We start from the raw sequence: 10,913 nt of genomic DNA, 5'->3' as shown, positions 1-10,913 counted from the left end.
TGCTTCAGGTGAGGCTTGAACTCACAACCTCAGTATAGCTTCTCTCAGCACTGCCCTATAAGTACTGTGCGCTAACCAATTGCGCCACTGGAGCACCTGCTAGTTATCATTCTCTGAGACCCCTAGGTTGATACAGGCGAGGAGTGACCCCAAAACATTCTCAGTGGGGCTGAGAGCAGGTAGCGACAAGTGTTGGTACTTGGGGGGGGTGGATTCTTCTTAAGGGTTCCAGGCCCCATTTCACCCTTTTGTTCTTCCCTGTGTAATAACAGAGCTGGTTAAGACTCAATGGAGAGTCTTGCTGCAGACCAACAGATCTGAAATCACTGAGAACCAGCTCTAAGCATTAGTCCTGCTTTGGGACAGCGTCTCTCATGCAAGAAACTGCCCAGTCTGTGCTAGCAGTGAGGCTCCCTCACTAACAGCTGAAATCAGGGAGAGCTGTGTGAAGTGCAGGGCCCCAGGGGTGCCTGAACAGGGGGGAACAACACCCCAGGACTTTTAAACATGGGAGGGCTCTGCCTTGCCACTTTGTAATGACCGTAAGGTCGAGTGAGGGTGGGGAGGGGATGGAGAGCAGTGAGCGGGAGGAGGGGTCTTGGGGGAGGAGGCAGCGCAGGAGCGGGGCCTTGGGGAGAAGGGGTGGGGCAGGGGCGTGGCCTCGAGTGGAAGGGGTGGGGCTACTGTTTGGGCTCTAGTGGCTGCTACTTTTAGGCAGGGCAAGTGCGGGGGGCAAGTGGGGCAATTTGCCCCACAAGCCCTGGCCAAGAATCCCTTCCCTGGCTAGAGGCGCCTTTTTAATTTTTACTCACCCGGCAGCGGTCCGGGTCTTCGGCAACACTTCAGCGGCGGGTCCTTCAGTTCTGCTGAAGACGCGGAGCGAGTGAAGGACCCGCTGCCACTGAAGACTCGGATGCCATCCAGTGAGTACAAGCGCCACAGCGGGTGGCACCTTTTTTATGTCTGCTCCCCCGCTTTGCTGCAGGCCCTCGAATCCTCTGGGCGGCCCTGCTTTTAGGGAGCCTGCCCCGCTCCTGGTGGGACCACAAGGTGTCAAATGGTGCCTGGAACCATTAAGAAGGATCCACCCCACCGAGTACAACACTTGTCGCTACCGGCTCTCACCTCCACTGAGAATGTTTTGGGGTCACTCCTTGCCTGTATCAGCCTAGGGGGGTCTCAGAATTGTAATTAACAGGTGCTCTAGTGGTGCAATTGGTTAGTGTGCAGTACTTACAGGGCAGTACTGAGAAGAGCTATGCTGGGGTTGTGAGTTCAAACCTCACCTGGAGCACTGGTTTTCATTGACCACATGGCATCACCCCCTTATTTGGCCCTGTGGAATGTAGAATTCTAGCCCTGGGGACCCTGAGGCAGGGGAATAGTCAAAAACACCCCCTTCAATTATTACCTCCTCTCCAGAGCACAGGTCAGAACCTGCAATCCTTTCTGCCCCCCTCCCTCCTGCAGCCCCTGTGCCAGGATCCCTCAAGCAGAGCCTGGAGTCCTGCCCCTGGCGTCTGTACTATTGACAAACTCTAAGTGACAGGGACAAAACACTCAAATCCCGCCTGGTGCGGGGAGCCAGGTTTCCTCTTCAAATTCTGTCGTAGGTACATTTCCAGGTCTGGGAATGTCCCACAACAGTATTTAATGGGAAGCTGCCTGAAGAACAGTTACACTGCACAGAGCTCCTGTGGAGGAGGGGTGGGAATTAGTAACATTTTGAGGATCGTTTGGGAAATGAGCCTTTGCTGACAAGGTTTGTCTCTGTCCATATTTCACCTTCAGGTGTTATGTTGAGGGATCTTTAGTGTATTTTTGTGAGGTTAATAACTATCTCCTCAACTTTATTTACTCAACTTGAAAATTGGTGTCACTTGATTTTTGCATCTCCCTGTGAAAATACAACTGACACGTGTGGCTTTCTACAGGGGGCCATGATGTTAAAGTTGGGGAATTCAGTCTCTGTACTTCTGGGGGGGGGGGCGGGTGTTGCTTTTTTAACAGCTGCCTCACGGCCAGGCACACTGGGCTGTTAGCTGCACCCACTGTCCTTGCCAGGGCCCCTGCTGAACCCTGGGCGGCTGCACTGCCGTGCTGGGGTGACTCTGCAGGTGGAGAAGCTGCTGTGGAGCCATGTAGAGCAGGTGCAGGAAGGAGACGAGGTCACTATTCACATTCTGAACTGCATAGTTTTCACTCCCAGCCCTACCGGTGCCCCTCAGTCCCAACCCGCAGCCCCCTGGGCTCCCCGCTGAGCTCCCCAGTCACTGAGCGGCTGGTGCTCCTCACTCCCGACCTGCAGCCCCTGCTATCCCAGCCCTGACTTCCAGACTCACAGGTCTGCTGGTGCCCCTCACTCCCGACCCGCAGCCCCCTGGGTTCCCCCCAGCTATAGCGGTGCCCCTCACTCCTGACCCGCAGCCCCCTTGGCTCCCCACTTTGCTCCCCAGTCACTGCGTGGCTGGTGCCTCTCACTCCCAACCTGCAGCCCCCTGGGCTTCCCTCAGATCTACCGGTGCCCCTCACTCCCGACCCGCAGCCCCTGCTATCCCAGTCCTGACCTCCAGACTCACAGCTCTGCTGGTGCCCCTCACTCCCTACTTGCAGCCCCCTGGGCTCCCGCTGAGCTCCCCAGTCACTGCACTGCTGGTGACCCTCACGCCCGACCCGCTACACCTGCTATCCCAGTCCTGACCTCCAGATTCACAGCTCTGCTGGTGCCCCTCACTCCCGACCTGCAGCCCCTGCTATCACAGTCCTGACCTCCAGACTCACAGCTCTGCTGGTGCCCCTCACTCCCGACCCGCAGCCCCTCGGCTTCCCCCAGCCCTACCGGTGCCCCTCACTCCCGACTCGCAGGCCCCTGGGCTCCCTCCAGCTCTGACGGTGCCCCTCACTCCTGACCCGCAGCCCTTGCTATCCCAGTCCTGACCTCCAGACTCACAGCTGATTGCTTTGAGAGACTGGTAGTGAGTTGGGTGTGGTGGCTAGAGAACAGACAAAGTGGTTACTGGTTTATGATTTTCTGTTTGCTCCTTTCGGGTAAGGGAAATAGGGAAAGAAAAATAAGCAAACTAATGAAGAGTGAAGAGCAGAAGAAGCTGGAACTGCACAGGTTGCAAGTTGCTGCCCAGAAAGGCTGAACACTGGGCGCTGGGAAAGTCTCTGTTAACTAAGAAGCCCCCTGAGCTGAGTGCATCCCAGTTTCAGTGAACTGCAGAGGGGGTGTCTCAGCACAAGAAAGGAGGAAAATGACTACCAGAGAGGCAGCTACTTAACTAGAGCTGGCCAGACTGGAAGCAGAAGAGAAGGCAAAGGACCGGGAGTTTCAATTGAAGCTCAAAGAAGCAGAGGCACCTGTGCACAGAAGGGCTATGGAAGCAGAGGCAGCCAGGGAGGGAGCTGCTCACACAAGAGCCCTGGAGTTAAGAGACAGAGAAATAGAGGCCCAAACTGAGGCCCAGAAGCATGGACTGGCTGTTATGGAGTGGAAGAGACAAAACCTTCCAGCAGCTGGCTCCACTTCCCCAAAAATCCACAAATGGGAGTGACTATGTCCACAGTATGATGAATCCAGTGATATTGCTGAATATTTCATCACCTTTGAGAGACTCTGCACCTCTGTGAAATCCCTGGTGATCAAAAAATGGTCATATTGGTAGCCAAATTGACTGGAAGAGCTATGGACATATTGAATGAGATGCCTATTGATGATGCTACAAACTATGGTAAATGTAAGGAACTAGTTTTAAAACAGTTTCAGATTACACCTGAAACCTACAGGGTTAAATTCAGGAGTCTTAAGAGGGGATCTGGATTCAGTAATGTGGCTTATGTAAATGAAATGAGAGATTTGTTAGCTACGTGGGTGAGGGGAAAAGACATGACAAGCTTTGAAGGAATGTGTGATTTGGGCCAAGGGCAGGCATGGTTGCAGTGCACCCTTCCTTGCCAACACCTCAAACACATGCCTGAATTTAAAACCTTCTCCAAAGAGGCAGAACAATCTGCATCAGAGCACTTACGAGGGTACACAAAGGAATTGGGAAATGTAATAGACACTAAACAAGCTAAATTGTGTGAACAAAACCTGTCCGCCGTAGATTTGCTGTTAATCTGGGGGTCTTTTGCTACGTCATCAAGCCCAAGGAGTTAATACTAGTGGTAAACGCTTTAAAGATGTGGGACATACCTGTTTTGTGGGGAAAAAAAAACTTTTATACATGCTAGGGATGGTGACAAGACAGTCCCACAAGAATTGTTTCTTTTCATCTCATACCTGTAAACAGGCTGGAAGCTTGGCACAGCAGCAAAAGCATAACAGGCCTACGCTGCTGTGTGGGAGGGGAAACTGAGGCACACTGCCTTATGCCATTGGTGGCTAAATGCCAAGACACCTACACGTTAACAGATATTGCTGTCTGCACTCTGTTAGCAATACCACACCCCAACATGTTTTCAGGCAGCCGGGGACCAGGAACCCTATACCTTGCTAGACCACCCATGTAGGATATCATACATTTAAAGGTATTGAAAGGGGGTGTGACCAGAGACAAGCAGGGATTTTAGGTGTACCGCCTCTACCATGGACAGTGTCCAAGCCTCTGGCAGTAAGTTCAGGAGGAGGGTGTGACATTGCACACACACCCCCATCCAGGCCCGCCCTTCAGCATTCCTGGGGAAAGACCAACATGGCCAACATGACTTTGGGCCAGTAGGTCAACCAAGGGGGCTGTCTTCTGGGTTTACTCGGCGTTCTGCAGCTGGGCTGCAGCCAGGCACAGGAGGCCGCCCTCTTGGTTGACCTACTGGCCCAAAGTCACTTTGGCGGGGTTGGTCTTTCCCTAGGAATGCTGAAGCACAGGCCTGAGGGAGGGAGACTCAATCCTCCTCCCTATTGGTCAGGGCGGAAGAGGCGGCTGTAAGAGCGGCCAGGTTCCTGAGCTGGGCCTGCCAGCGTTTGGGGAGGGAGGAGCTGACTGGGGCAAGGTGCTGGCAAAATGCCTCAGGGCGCTGGCGGGAGGAGCAGGCCAGGGCTAGGGCTGGGAAGAGAGAGAGAGAGACCAGCAGGTTTCCTCTATTGTTTCCTGCTCTTTTTCTTCCATAGTTTCTCCTCTGCATGAACTGACTTACTCTCTCTGTGAGCCTGGCTAGCTCAGTTGGCAGCACATCAGACTTTTAATCTGAGGGTCCAGGGTTCAAGTCCCTGGTCAGACACTCAACTATTCCCCAAGGTCTTAAAAAGCTCTGTCTCTGGAGTCCTTCTTGATGTCACTTTTTCTCTTCAGGATTTTGCCTTTCCTCAGAAGGGGTTTTGTGAGTGGGATTGAAGGGGCAACTTCCTGACACCCCCTCTGTCCTTGCAGGCTGGAGGAATAAAGGCCTCTGGGCAGGAGCAGCCCTAGACTAGCTGCCAGCACCTGGCGCCCTAGGCGAACCCTGCTATCAGTGCCCCCACCCCCAAACCCCAAGGGCAGAGCTAGGCTGAGGTATTTTGGTAAACGGGAAACATTTTGCCCCTTTTTTCCTTTTAATGTTTTTAAGCGTTTTTGTGGATTTTTTTAAACAGAGGCTTAATTATTCGGTTTGTCCATCCGTCCGTCTGTCCAACCAATGTTTCTTTCTTCATCCTTCTGGTTCTGGCTGCCCCTTACTACAGCCATAACTTTGGTCTTGAACTTTATAGAGTAGTGAGGTACCTTAAGGGTTAAATGCTAAATACCAAACCCAAACAACACTAGTTACCTGTGTCTGGCAAAAGGTGTCTGGCAGTTTTGCCACTTGGAATGATTCAAATGGATTTTCAGAGGCATTATATAAAAATCCCAAAAAAGCAGAACCAAACCAATTCATCTTAAACCTTCAAAACAAGAGTTTTACAAACCATGAGTGTCAGTTTAGGCCCTTAAAACCTTACATCATCACACACAAAGTTCTCTTTTGTCTAACATCCCTTGCACTGTGATTACTCTTTTTTACACAACTGAAGCCCGATTACACGTCCATCTTGTACAACCAGAGCCAGCCAGGGGCAGCCGAGTTAAGTGCCAATAGAAACCCTGGACATTCCTTTAGTGATTTTGCTTACATTACCCAGGAGTCAAATCATTTTGATGAGATTATCTCTCCACCTGCTGCCTGGAGCAGTCCCCTATAGACCATTTCTGTGGGCAAAGGGCCCATTTCCCCTCAGAATGGCTGTAAAGGCTTCGCAGGACAAAACATAGTGGTGGTAGTAGCCACTTTACCTGACCCTCTTGTATAATTTAATTACCAAACTTCTATCAAATGTGACTGCACAGAGCTGCACATACAGTTACATTCAGTGAAAGTGAGCAACTGTCCCCAGAACTCACTGCCGGGAGCCTTAAAGTATCTGCCAGTGGCACAGGTACCTTTTAAGTACCGAGACGTGAAGTGACATCTTTCATGGGAACTGGCCGGCGTGTGCACGGCCGGCGTGTGCAGAGCAAAGGTTGCCCATGGGTGCTGTGTCAGGCTCTGGCACCGCGTGAGACAATGGACCACTTTCTGGTGGCTGGTTTGTTTCCCCGGCAGGTGTGCGGACTTCTGGCTACATGATGGCGGCTGCCAGACGTGGTTGGACAGGATTCTTTGCAGCTCACCTGAGGCTTGTTCCTGGCCGAACGAGGGCAACCACAGGGCTCCAGCAGAACCAGCTGCAGCAATGGCGCCCTCTGCAGGGGCCGGCGTATAGCGGGCGGGTGTCACGGGACACACTGCACCTGTTCAATGTCAGAAAATCCCCTTCAGACTAAACCAGTTTGTTTCTCGAAATCAAAACAAGTGGGATGAAAGTTCTTTGCACAAATATTTTGTTGCAAAACAAAAGCATCTCCTGTTTGTCACAGTGTGTTAAATTGTCTCGTCACACACAGAGGGGAGACACTTAGACCACAAACATTAGATAAGATGCTTCAGTCAGAGCTAAGTAGTTGCTGCTCTTAACAATTTCAAAACAAAAATCAAATAGACTATTTCAGCTATTCTAATATGTCATAATCTGCTCTGAGTAAATGTGATAGGACACCTCATATTATGCACTATTCCTAGTGACACTCTCCAATGGATCCTCATCCTCCACCCACCGTGAGGTAGCTAGGAGCAGATCATTATTATCCCTACTTGAAAGAGGGAGAAGCTAAGGCTGAGAAAGGAGAATTGACTTGTCTTAGGTCACACAGCCAGCCAGGGGCAGAGTTGGAAATAGGACCCAAGAGCCTTGATTTTCAAACTAACCATCAGATCTTGAATTTCAAACATTGAATGACTTGAGTAAAGTGCTCTCGGATGAGCTCCAGACCAACAACAGTGCCCAGTAATTATTCAGCATGTATTTTAGGAGAACTGCAATGTTAGAGAGAATCATGAACTGCTCAGAGACCATTAATACAGCGAAGCAGCAAAATTTGTCAAACATATGACTGGTTCTGACTTATTTACTTGGTCTTAAAAGAGAACAACAAGGACCTGAGTCTCCTCCCTGTCAATAACCCCCTGCTCAGCCAATCAGGGTAGAGACTGAGGATGGGAGGCTGAGGGTTCTCACCAGAGAGCCCAAAGGATGGCCCAGGTCACCGGTGGGATCACTGCCCGAGCACTATTTCAGCCCCACATTTTTGGGTGGACCTCCCACAGTGGGAGCTGCCACTCCACACACACACCAAACCACACACACACACACACACACACACACCTCCTGGTGTTGGGAGGGGAACAGGAGAAAGGACAAAAGAAGCAAGAGAAGAAGAGAAAGGAGGGGGGGAGGGATGCAGGAAAAGGTGAAACAAAAAGGACAAACAATAATCCCCAGTGTTTCTAAGGGACAAAATCCCAGGTGCGGAATAAAATTCTGCCTCCTTAAGCTCGTGTTTTCCATGCCTAGAATTCAACTGTCACCGGATGGATCAGACCGAACAGGTTTCAAACCTCGAGGAGGCTCTTACCTTCTAAACAGGGACGGCTGTTTTCTAGTAAAATCACTAAAAGGGAAGGAGAAAACTCGAAAGAGGTTCCTCCTGGCGCTCATGTCCGTGAACCCGAATACTCTCTCAGTCCTCAAAGAGAGACCTGGAGAAGGAGACTTGCTGAAGCAAAGCCACAGGGGTCTCTGAGGTTTCCCTGGCCCCTCACCCCTGTCCTGCCTGGCTGATGTCAGCATCTTTCTGTGAGGTCACCACCTCCCCACCACCTTTGACCAATAGTCTGAGGTCCTGCAAAAGGCCTTTGTGATGTCACTGCCACACCCCTCCCTTGCTGGGCTAATGTCCTGCCCCTGGCCAGGCACTTTGCAGGTTTGAGCTACTCCCTGTGGATCACCCCACTCAAGGAGCGTTCGTTCTAGGAAGCAAGCCGGCTAGACAGTAAAACATCAGACGCTGCTCCCAATGCTACACTCAGTTTTTCAGAAATTAGTCGACTTTATGGCCAGAAGAGACCATTAGAGCATCTAATCTGACCCCCTGCATATCACAGGCCCTCTGGATGACACAAGAGCTGTCGTGAAAGGGGTCTATGGAGAGGTTTTGATTGGCTGATTAGAATTATGCTATCTCTAGATGTGTATCAATTTTTGTAGTTGACGTTATAAATATTGGCTCAATGCTGCCCATATTTCAAACTTGTGCTATGCTTCCGGGGAACACCCCAGCCAGACAAGTTGGTGTCAGTTCTGCCTAGCCTGCTTGATGGCCCATTAAGGACCATGAGCTATACAATCGACCCATTGAGAGAAGGCAGATACACCTTGTGCCTCAGCAAGGTATGCAGGGACCTGCCTATGGACAGAACTTTAAGGTTTTTCTATGTCACATGCTGGATAAAGTGTCCTTGGGACAAAGAAAGCGAAGACCACATGGCAAGAGACTATAAAATGCTCATGCCTCATCTCCATCTTGTCTTCAATCCTGCTTCATACCTCTGCAGGGACTTTGCTACAAACTGAAGCTCTCTAAAAAGGACTGATGACCCATCCCAACTGTGGATGTACTCCAGAGTCTTGATTTCAACCTGCAGTTTCTTCCATCATTGCTACAAGCCTGAACCAAGAACTTTGCCATTACTGTATGTGAAGGGTTCAAATCCATGTGCAGTTTATATAACAACCTGGTCTATGGATTATGCCAGCTCTTTTCCAGACCCAAAGTTCAGAGTATGGTCAAGAGACCAGATGCCTAACACATCGTGATTAGCTAAGAGAAAGCTGGATAAACAGAAAGCCTTGCTTGCTAAGATAGGCCTAGTCAGCAAATTGCCAGGTGTTGGAGCTAAGAACTAAATAATTGTGTCTTATTCAAAGTTGCAGATTGAACAAAGAATCCCTTTTCCTATTGCATCCGAAGAAGTGAGCTGTAGCTCACGAAAGCTCATGCTAAAATAAATTTGTTAGTCTTTAAGGTGCCACAAGTACTCCTGTTCTTTTTGCAGATACAGACTAACACGGCTGCTACTCTGAAACTTTTCCTATTGTGTTAGTCTCTTCTGTAGGGAGATGTTCTTCCCACAGATCCAACCTTGAGTTTATGAGAAGTTGGCACATGTCAGTATAAGATATGGCATCCTTCCACCTCCCTTCCCAGGAATCAATGCCTTGCCTTTAGACACACAAAAAACAATCTTTATTGCCATATACTTTCACCGTTTCTTTGCTTTAACCCCTAGTAATGTACCTGTTGGACAATCAAAGGAGTTGCTCCATTCCTGTGGACCCCAAATCAGAATTCAACATACATATTTTATATTAATAACATTTTATCAAAGTATTCATTAAATGTTAACTTGCTAACTTGAGACCATGAGCGGAGACATTATGTAACCTCTTAACCATTGGCTACTGTGCTATCTTGTCTTGCTGCAAAACCTAAGCTGGGGTGCGGAGCTGCCTATCCCGTCACTTTCCCCCGCCCATGGAAAATCTATATATTCTGTTGTAATCAATTGACTGACAGTGCCTCTGAGCCTAATAAGCCAGGTGACACTCCGCCAGCGCGCTGTGTGTAATAAACTCCTCTGCTTGACCTCTACAGGGTGTGGATTTACGTCCTTCAGAGAACAAAGAAAGAGCTGGAGGCCAGATGAGCAGGTTGCCAGGGAAACAGAACAAAGGACAGAAGAGGGGCAAAGGGCCTGGCTGTGTTGGGCTGTTGGGAGCAAAGAGTCTGCTGGTTTGGGGACTCCAGGGGAGAGCCCAGGCTCTGAGTTCGGGGTCCCCCCAAGATGGACGTTGCTGAATCTTCCTGCTTCCTGTGCTAACACAGAACTTTCCCAGGCTGGATTCCAGACCACTAATAAACCTTCTGTTTTACAGCGCTGGCTGAGAGTCACTGGTGATTGTGGAAGTTGGGGGTGCAGGACTCCTTTGCGGGGTGGGGGGGTGTAAGGCTTTCCCAGGTGCCCTGCTAAGGTGACTCACTACAGGAAGCTCCTGGCATGGAACAGGGGGGCTGAAAGCTCCAAGGTCAGTCCCAGGACGTGCGGAAGGCCAGGAGGTTTCCCGCAGTGACAGCGTCCCCTGGGCGGTGTCACACTGATGAGGACTCTGCCTGGGTTTGGTTCAGAGCTGTTCCAGAGCACTGAGCCTGTGTCAGCCCCCAGCATGTGACCTGCAGGCTCCACTCTGGCAAAGCTCCCTGTCCCTGGGCTTTGGCATCACTAGCCCCTGCTTAGTGACTAGGGGTCAGTTTAGGGGAGTGATTCCCAAAATGTGGGGCATGCCTCCTAGGGGGGCACAGAGGAATGTTCATGGGGGCACCTCAGGGCCCGAGCCAGCCCCCATGGAGGGCAGGGAGGGAGCACCACTCAGCCCCACTCTGCCCCAGCTCTTCGCCCCCCCCCCCCCCCCCACCCCACCCTCAGCCTGAGCCTGAGCCCCCGGCCCAGCCGCGACC

At 50.9% G+C, this 10,913-nt stretch overlaps 1 non-coding gene across 1 annotated transcript; it reads right to left on the bottom strand.

Moving 5' to 3' along the window:
• On the bottom strand, positions 1-94 carry TRNAI-UAU. The gene is made up of 2 exons: positions 57-94; positions 1-36 (listed from the first exon to the last, which is right to left on the bottom strand). It is a non-coding gene; the product is annotated as a tRNA-Ile (tRNA).
• Positions 95-10,913: the final 10,819 nt, after the last annotated feature.

The sequence above is a fragment of the Mauremys mutica genome, unplaced genomic scaffold (genome assembly GCF_020497125.1).
Source record: "Mauremys mutica isolate MM-2020 ecotype Southern unplaced genomic scaffold, ASM2049712v1 Super-Scaffold_100198, whole genome shotgun sequence".
NCBI classification, from domain to species: Eukaryota; Metazoa; Chordata; order Testudines; family Geoemydidae; genus Mauremys; species Mauremys mutica.
The sequence above is the reverse complement of the archived record's forward strand: the minus strand, read 5'-3'. Positions and strand labels throughout refer to the sequence as shown.